Genomic DNA, 9,281 nt, shown 5'->3' on the forward strand with positions numbered 1-9,281 from the left:
GTAGTATCACAAATATGCCTTTGACCGCAATTCTGATTTCTTGACCAAACGACCACAAAAACCTGAAAAACTCACTTTCTCTCCCCGTTCCGCGCCTCATTTATTGCGCTGACGATGTTTCACGGCGCAGAAAAGCAGTGATGAGTGAAAGATGTACTCTCATCCTCTCATCCTTCAAGGATGAGTGCACCTTATCGTAATTTTTTCCAAGTCCTGGCCAAATGTTTATATATATCGTGACCTTTGTAAACCTCTCTCTCGGGGAAACGATGTGCCACACACGCGCGCGCGCGTGCCTCTCATTATTTTCCGTATTGTGACGCAAAACAAACAAATAATAATAATCGTTTTTTTTTTTTTTTAGGATTCCCTGGCCCCTATATAACCTCGCCAGGGGTGCGTGGTGCCCAACCAAAAAAAAGTAAAAGGTTCTCTAACGGCTGCGTTCTTTCTCACCAAAGTTATGCCGTTTAAAAATTCACCCGTGCTGCTTAGAAATGTAATCTCAGATCACTTCAATTTAGATTGTTTGGAAGAGACACTTTCAAACGAAAAAATTATATATGGAAAATATCGAATTTATTTCGAAATTTTTATAAAAACAGATTTGGCTCGAATCGAAAATTTACCAGCACTCTTTTCGAGACTACACAATTTAACTTTCAATTTTCACCCACATCTACTTCCCAATTTCAACGTGTTTTGGGTCGTCGTATCGTTTTAGAATTTCACGTTCGTCCGTTGCGTAGATGGTACGATGCTTTAAGTTCGTATCAATTTCCTATACGTCAATGGGTGCCGCATTTGATCATGTTGTTCGAATTAGGTCGTTTGGCCGATATCGATCACAAAACGATCCAAGAAAAATTACCACCGCTGTTTCGTAAAAATAATATAATGCGAGTAGAGAGAATGTTGTCGACCGTAGTATCCGATAAAAATAATTTAAGAATCGCAATCAATCCTTTACCGTTGAGAGTACGAAGAACCAACGCGAGAATAATTCTCTTGGAAGAATTTGAAAGACCTCACTTGATATTAAATTCCACACGATTTATAATTTTCATCTGGGCCATCCTCCACTCACAACATCTGCGAACGCACGAACCGGCCTGTCAGATAGACCGTTTATTCGTATCTATTTTTTCGGTCATCAACAATTTGGTAGATTTATTCATCTGGCGTTGCGATTACTGGTCATACATATTACCAACCTCAACCATATATAAAATATATTTCCGAATTGGTAGACGACGCTTTTTCATCTCGCCGCATCGACGTGAAAAGTTTGATCAAATTAGCGAATGCGGCAACCGCCCCGTTTGTAGAACCTTTGCAGACGATCGTGTTTCGAGACAACGATGATGATGATGTACATCCCACGTTAGCCTTGGCGTGCGATAATCGAATGACCACAGCACGCATCGTAGAATTCACGTCCTTTCCGCTTCCACGGTCATGAATAAAGAATCCACCACATCCCCCGATAACAATCGAATCACAAGCAGGAAACGAGGCGTCCACATGTTTCGTTTCAGGCATGGTTGAGTTTTGTGCTGGGGGTCGCCCGTTTCACACACCACACCCTGACGGGGCGTGGAATAGAGGCCGAGGAAATGATCGACAATACATGCATGGGTGGAACTGTCAACGCCCGTTCATTGTTATTTGTCCCCCACAGGATATTGTGCGCATCGAAAAGTCTTTTGTTGAAAAAAAAAGTATAGCATGAGTGAATCGGTCAACGGGGTTTATTGCTAGGACATTGACTATAGCGCTCATTGTGTTTTCACCAAAGGGGGTCGCGTGGGGTGGGGGGTTCCTATATAATGTACCAGTTTCTTCTTTTGTACATCATTATCATAGTGAACGTCAATCGTGGTACTTCAGTTTTTTTTAATTTGTTTGTCTGGCAGTATACATACATAGGAAGTTTTTAGTGAACTACAAGTTTTTATTTTGAAGTCTCTCTATCTCTCTTGAAAGGTAAGTTTTTATTTTTTCATGATATATTAATATTTTGTTTTGCGTCTGACACACACACACATATTCAGAGGAGTCATAAAAATTGACACACACCTCCTACAACAGTGCACACACACACACACACACACATACATACATACATACTGTTCGCGTCTAATATATATATATATATATATATATATGTGGAAGGAAAAAAAAGTCTAGCATTTTTCAACTTTTTTTCCTTCTGTTTCAGTGCGCTTTCCCCTACCACCACCACAAACCCCCCCAAAAAATTTCTCTGTATATATAAATAACAGAGAAAAAAATGGAATCGCAACCAGGTCCCTCCGGTCTTTGCGGGAAAGTGGCATGTCGCAACTGTGGAAAATTAATTTCTAAACCTAACATTGCTAGGCATTTGAAAAAATGTCGTCTACCGGAACATGATGTCGTAGTCCCCCCGGCAAAGAAATCTCGCACTGATGGGCATGAATGCGGTGCTTTGAATAAAAGTGCACGCATCATGACGTATAAATCTGAAAGTGACGAAAAATGTGACTCGAGCACCTTCCTCGACAATGTGAAATCGCGGGTAGTAGATCGATTACGTGATTGCCTCGTCAATGTTGCAATTAAAATTCATCTCGTCTTGACCCTGCTGTATGAGAAAGTTGTCTCGTCCAAGACAAGCACTTTCAGCTTTTACGTAGGGTGTGAAAGCTTACACGATGACAATCACGAGGATCTTGACGAGATAGTGACACGGCTATTTGAGCACCTGACACAAAAACAAGAAGAGTTTGAAGGTAGAGGAAGTGGATGGAGTCTTTGCGGTGAGAATCACACGTTAGAACTTCGAGTGTGCAATTTCAAACCATTACGCAGCGCTCAAAAAAACAAAATAAAAAAAAGCAAAATGCAGTGTTGAACATAAAAGTAATGATGCGAAGAGTTTCCTATGGTCTGTCATCGCCGCATTACACCCGTCTAATAATAATGACCCCCAACGTCTGTCCAATTACAGAGGATATGAGGGGGGATACGAGAATGTGATGAGAGGAATTTCCTATCCTGTGCCCCTGAATAAGATCGATCAATTTGAAAAAAACTATAGAGAGGAAAAAGGAGAAGATATCAATATTTCTGTGTTTGGGGTTGACGATTGCGACAACATTCGTGTGTTAAGACCTGCGAGAAGCCAGAATAATGTAATTCGACTCTTGCTTGTAGATGGCCGTTATAGTTTGATACGGAATTTCTCACGATTAGTAGGAAGACAGATGAGCAAGGATCACGATAAGATTGAAATTTGCGATCGATGCTTGAGAATTTTTCGCGTGGGAAAGAAGATGAAAGAACAGCACAAGTGTTTTGGCTCCGTGAATGCAGAACCCGAAGATGTCATGCCGGAACCCGGAACCAAGATGAAATTTCAGAAACACCAGGCTCTTCTCCACCATCCCGCTGTCCTTTATGCCGACTTTGAAAGCTTCCAAGTTCCCATGACGTCTTGTAACCCTGATCCCTCTACGTCAAGCACGATACAAATTTTTCACCACGAGCCTTGCAGTTTCTCCATCTACGGAGAAAAATTAAATGATATCTTGTATTGCGGACCTGATGCGGCAAAACATTTTGTTAAGAAGATAGCAGAATGCGCAAGAGAACTTGCACCCAGCCTGAAAGGCTCTTACGTTTCTCCACCTGCTCTCACGACGGAACAACAACGGAGACATGACACGGCGACAAGATGCGCGGAGTGTAACCAGGCTTTCACCCCCGAAAATCACAAGGTCGTACACCATGACCACCAGAATGGATTATTCCTGAGCACCATCTGTAATTCGTGCAATCTTAAAATTAAGGAGTCGCATTTTGTTGCCGTGTTTCTGCATTACACGGAAAAATACGATACGCATCTGTTCGTCAAGGAGTTGTACAACATCACGACTCGAATCAGGATTATTCCGAGAACGAGCGAGAAGTATATTGCAGTAAGAGTGTGGATCCCTCTCCAAGAAGGAGGAAGTGTGGAAGTGCGAATCCTGGACTCTTACAATTTCCTGTCCTCCAGCCTGGCCACCCTTGCATCTCAACTTGGCGACGAAGATCTTGTGGCCACCAAGCAAATGTGTTTTTCGGGGAGAGACGAGAATTTGAATCTGTTGCGTCGCAAGGGCGTCTACCCCTACGAGTACGTCAACGATTTCGACAAATTTGACGAGACGGAACTTCCACCCCGGGAGGCATTTTATTCTCATCTCACGGAGGACGTCTGTTCCGAAGAGGACTACGAACACGCTCGTAGTGTGTGGACGGCCTTCAATTGCCAAACTTTTCGTGATTATCACGATCTCTATCTCAAATTGGACGTGACTCTTCTCATGGACATTTTCGAATCGTTTCGCAAGAGATGCATCTCGATCTACAAGTTGGATCCTGCGTATTTCTTCACGACGCCGGGATTGACTTGGGAATCGATGATGAAATACACCAACGTGGAACTGGGGCTCATCGCAGAGAAGGAACAGTATGCCTTCATGGAGAGTGCGATACGCGGTGGCATCGTCCAATGTCCCCGACGCCATGCTCAGGCAAACAATCCTCATACGCCTGGTTACGATGCATCGAAGCCCAACACCTACATCGTCTACTGGGATGTCAACAACCTGTATGGCCACTCCATGTCCCAGTGTCTTCCCATCAGCGACTACGCGTGGATGACCGAAGAGGAACTCTCCTGGGAGTATTTTCTCAACTGGAGCGAAGATAACGAATGGGGCTGTTTCTTGGAAGTGGATCTCGATTATCCCGAAACGCTTCACGAGAAACATCACGGATTGGCCCTGGCCCCCACCAAAGAAAAGCCACCTGGAGGATCATTGGAGCCAAAACTAATACTAAGCATGGAGAACAAGCGGAATTACGTTCTGCACTACCGACTCCTCCAATTTTACATAAGTCACGGTTTGCAGCTGAAGAAAGTTCATAGAGGATTGAAGTTCCGACAGAGTAGGTGGCTCGAACCCTACATAGCCGAGAACACGCAACGCAGAGCGCAATCGACATCGCCTGCAGACAAGGATCTGTACAAACTATTCAATAACGCCATCTACGGCAAGACGATGGAAAACGTGCGTAATTACATCGACGCAACGTTGGTCACGGACGAAAAGAAATTTGAGAAGATCGTCGCGTCCCCCTACTTCAAAAACTTCACCATTTTCGACGAGAATCTAGTATTCGTCGAGAAGAAGAAGAAGCAAGTGATGCTCAACAAGCCGATTGCCATAGGTGCTACCGTCCTTGAACTATCAAAATTGCACATGTACAAATCGTACTATGATCAGTTTCAACCCTTTTATGGAGATAACATCCAAATATGTTACATTGACACGGATAGCTTTATTTTTCTAATCCAAACACCAAGCCTCGAACATGATCTGACTAAGATGAAGCATCTTTTTGATTTTAGCAACTTACCATCAGGCCATCACTTGCATTCAGCAGAAAACAAAATGACGATTGGAAAATACAAAGATGAAGTTGGCGGGAAGTACATCAGCGAATTTGCGGGGCTTCGTGCCAAAATGTACTGTGTAAAGATTGCAGAAGAAAAAGAGATCAAGAAAGCGAAGGGGGTGGGAAAAATAAGTACCAGCAAATTTAGCATGCAAGACTACATGGAATGCCTTTTCCATGGTAAAAGGCAACTTAGCACTGATCATCGCATTGCAAGTAAATTGCATGATTTGTACAGGACCCGTGTAACCAAAGTAGCACTCGATGGCCGAGACAATAAGTTACGCGTTCTCGAGTGTGAAATTCACACGAGAGAGTGGGGCCACTGCAATAGAAGCAATAAATGTGACGGGTGTTAACTAACTGTAACCGCATAGCCATGAAGTCCGCTGTGTCTTTTGCCATTCTTCAAAAACATATGGAGGAAAAGAGGGGCCCTCGGGCGATGAAAAGTAAGAGTTGTTATTATGTCGTTAAGACCGCTCCAAACCGAGGCTCATTAAATTCAACTCTTACTTTTTTTTCTTCTTCATCGTGATTTAATGACATAATTACAGGTTCGAGCCTTTTGAATTGCATCGCCACAGATAAAATCTTCTCTTCTCTTTTCTGTTTTATTCGAACTACAAAAAGGCACAGCATATAGAAAATTTAAATAACTAACAAGGACAATGAATCTCTTTGGTTTCCGGAAACAGACCATCATGGACACTGCACCACCAAATTCCAATAACCTCTTACCTTCCGTGTTATCTAAACTCAATGGTTTACTAATTGTACACCTCAACAGTATTTGGACGAAACTGAATGACGATGTGGGCAAGATGTTTTACGTCTTTAATAACAATTTACATTTCTATGAAATTCCGATCGACGGGAAACTTCGGATCACTGTGAATCCCGAGAACGAAGGGCGAAATATTAAAATATCTACCGGCAAGAACATTTTTCGAATGAAGCACGACAAGGTACTTTCTAACATAACGTACGATGTTTCAGCAGGAGATTGTCTTTACGTGGAACTCCACAGAGATTACGACAAACTCGTTCCTCTCTTCGTAGAATTTCGAATCGTCTATCCTATTATAAATAACCGTTAACCAAAAATGCCTAACGACATTTTCGGCAACACCAAGCGTGTAGACCACGCAGAAGAGATTCTCATGTTGGATATTCGTGTTAAGAAGTTGAGGAGCGATTTGATCGCTTTGCAGGAGACCTTAAACAAAAGTTTAGAGTCGGAGATCGCTACGCTCCAAACGCAATGTCTCGATCCCATTCTGAAAATCGATTCCGAACTGAAGACGCTGATAAAAAAATATGTCGACGTACCTTCTTACGACAACGTTCAAAATATACAGTTGAGCGTGGATTCGCTTCAAAATGATTTGGCCAAATTACAGCAATTTCAATCGAAAAATGAAGATTTGGAAAAATTGAAACTCGAAATCGAAGAACGAACTTCCGCAATAGAAAAGAATTTCTCTGAACTTCAAACCGTCGTGAAAGATATTGATGGAGATCGCTTGCATGTCGTCGTTTCCAAATTACAAGAAGAATTCACCGGCACGTTGGAAGAAATCAAATCCAAGTTGCAGACTTTGGAAGATACCATGACGAACCTACCATCGTCAGACGAACTGCAGGTCATCGGTAAAAGCGTCGCGAACATAAAAATTCAATTGCAGGCGTATCAAGATTTCGAACACATTCAAACCACCATCGCTACGCTTCAGGCGTCTCTGGAGTTGATCAACGAAGAAATTAAAAATATTCACGCTGAAGCAAGAGCGTTGACGAGCATAGAAGACACGTTAAGCACGGTTCAGCAGAAGATCGACTACCTGGAAAATTTGAACGTCGAATCCAATCTTGCTCATTTTCATCACGTACTGGACAACATACAGGGTGACTTGGAATCGTTACGGACGAGCGTGCCTTCGAGCGAAGATTTGGAAAAATTGAAAACGGCGGTGACGGCACTATCCGATTCGAGCGACGTCAAAAGTTCGTTGAGCGATCTCGAAAGTACGGTGGCCAATCTCCCCACCTCCAAAGAATTGCACGCTTTGAAAAGGAACATATCTCGAATGCTGAAACGACTGGAAACTGAAACGGCGAACGTGGAACAGATTCGAGACGAAATTAGTTCGCTGGTGTCGACGCTGCCCACTTCGCAGATCGTCGCGGATCTTCACACGCAGTTTACAGAGATGCGACACATCGTGAACGATCTTACCGAGAAGAGCTCGAAATTGAATCAAGTCGAGAACCTTCAGAACATTGTCGTCAACATCAGAGATCAAGTTGGAGTGCTGGAATCCACGCAGGAATCGACGCTGGCCTCTTTCGGTGCCAAGTTGCAAGAACTCAACGAAAACTACAAGCAGTTGAACGTGGAAGTGAAAATCAAACCGTCATTTTCTGCCGTAACGAATACCATAGTCGAGCATTTGTTGCCCATCGAAAATAAACTCGGACACGTTCACAGTAACCTGCTCGGCGTCGACACTAAATTCGCCAAATTGTTCACCTTGCAAGCCATCGAAATCAACAGCGTACCCAATCAACAGAGAATCTCCACGTTCGTCGAAGGTAACAAACTGTACATGTTGCATCCTTATCATCCGTACTACAAGTTTCTCCTCGATGGCACGATTCAGATAAACGAATTTTCGTACTGGTCTCACGGCAGAAAAGCTAGCGTTCCCACCATGACCTTAATATCGAATCGTGGCGTCCAGAAAGCAGGAAACATTCCTCTGGCACGTTGGAACGAAACGCGCAACATATATGAAATACACGAAGACGAAGATCTTACCGTTTTCGACGTGAGTGCCGGCGATAAACTGATCTTTCAAAACACGAGCGAGGTGCCACCCTCTTTGAATCCCATCACGCTGGTGCTTCTCTTCAAACGTAATCTCTAAAAAAAAAAAATGTCTAGGCAAGCCATCATCCAAGAATTGCATAAACCTGCACGCCGCAACTACGAACGTTTGGCGGTGGTAACCAAGGGAATCGACGACCTCTGGGAAAGCGACCTCGTTGAGATGAGTAGCGGCAAGTTGAAAAACGTACATAAATTGAACAAGGGCAACAAGTACCTCCTCACCGTCATAGACACATTTTCGAAATTCGCATGGGCTCTACCTTTGAAGGCGAAAACAGGAACATGCGTCACGGAAGCATTCAAGACAATTTTTCGCGAAAGCGGCGGAAGACGACCTCGGTTTCTGCACACGGACAAGGGGAAGGAATTTTACAACGCCGTATTCCAAAAGTTTATTCGGAAACACGACGTTCGACATTACTCGACCTTCAGTGACGTCAAGGCCAGCATCGTGAAAAGATTTAATCGCACTCTGAAATCGCGCATGTGGTCACGCTTTACGCTTCAGGGAAGCTACAAGTGGGTCGCCATTCTTCCGGAACTCGTTAACGACTATAATCACACGGTGCACAGAACGATAGGCATGAAGCCAGCTGACGTTACCAAGTCGGACGAGCAACGTTTAATTGCTAGCGTTTACTGTCCAAAGTACACACCCACGACAAAAAAACCTAAATACGAAATTGGAGACCAGGTGAGGGTCAGTAAATTGAAGCGAACGTTCGACAGAGGTTTCACACGAAACTGGAGCACGGAACTTTTTACCGTGGTTCGAGTTTTACCCGGGAACCGACACACGTATATAATAAAGGACAGTGGCGGTGAAATTTTATTGGGGCGCTTCTACGAGGAGGAACTCTCGAAAACTAAATACCCCGACACGTATCTTATCGAAAAA

The sequence above is a fragment of the Lepisma saccharinum genome, assembly GCF_977018435.1.
Source record: "Lepisma saccharinum chromosome 12 unlocalized genomic scaffold, izLepSacc3.1 SUPER_12_unloc_1, whole genome shotgun sequence".
NCBI lineage: Eukaryota > Metazoa > Arthropoda > Insecta > Zygentoma > Lepismatidae > Lepisma > Lepisma saccharinum.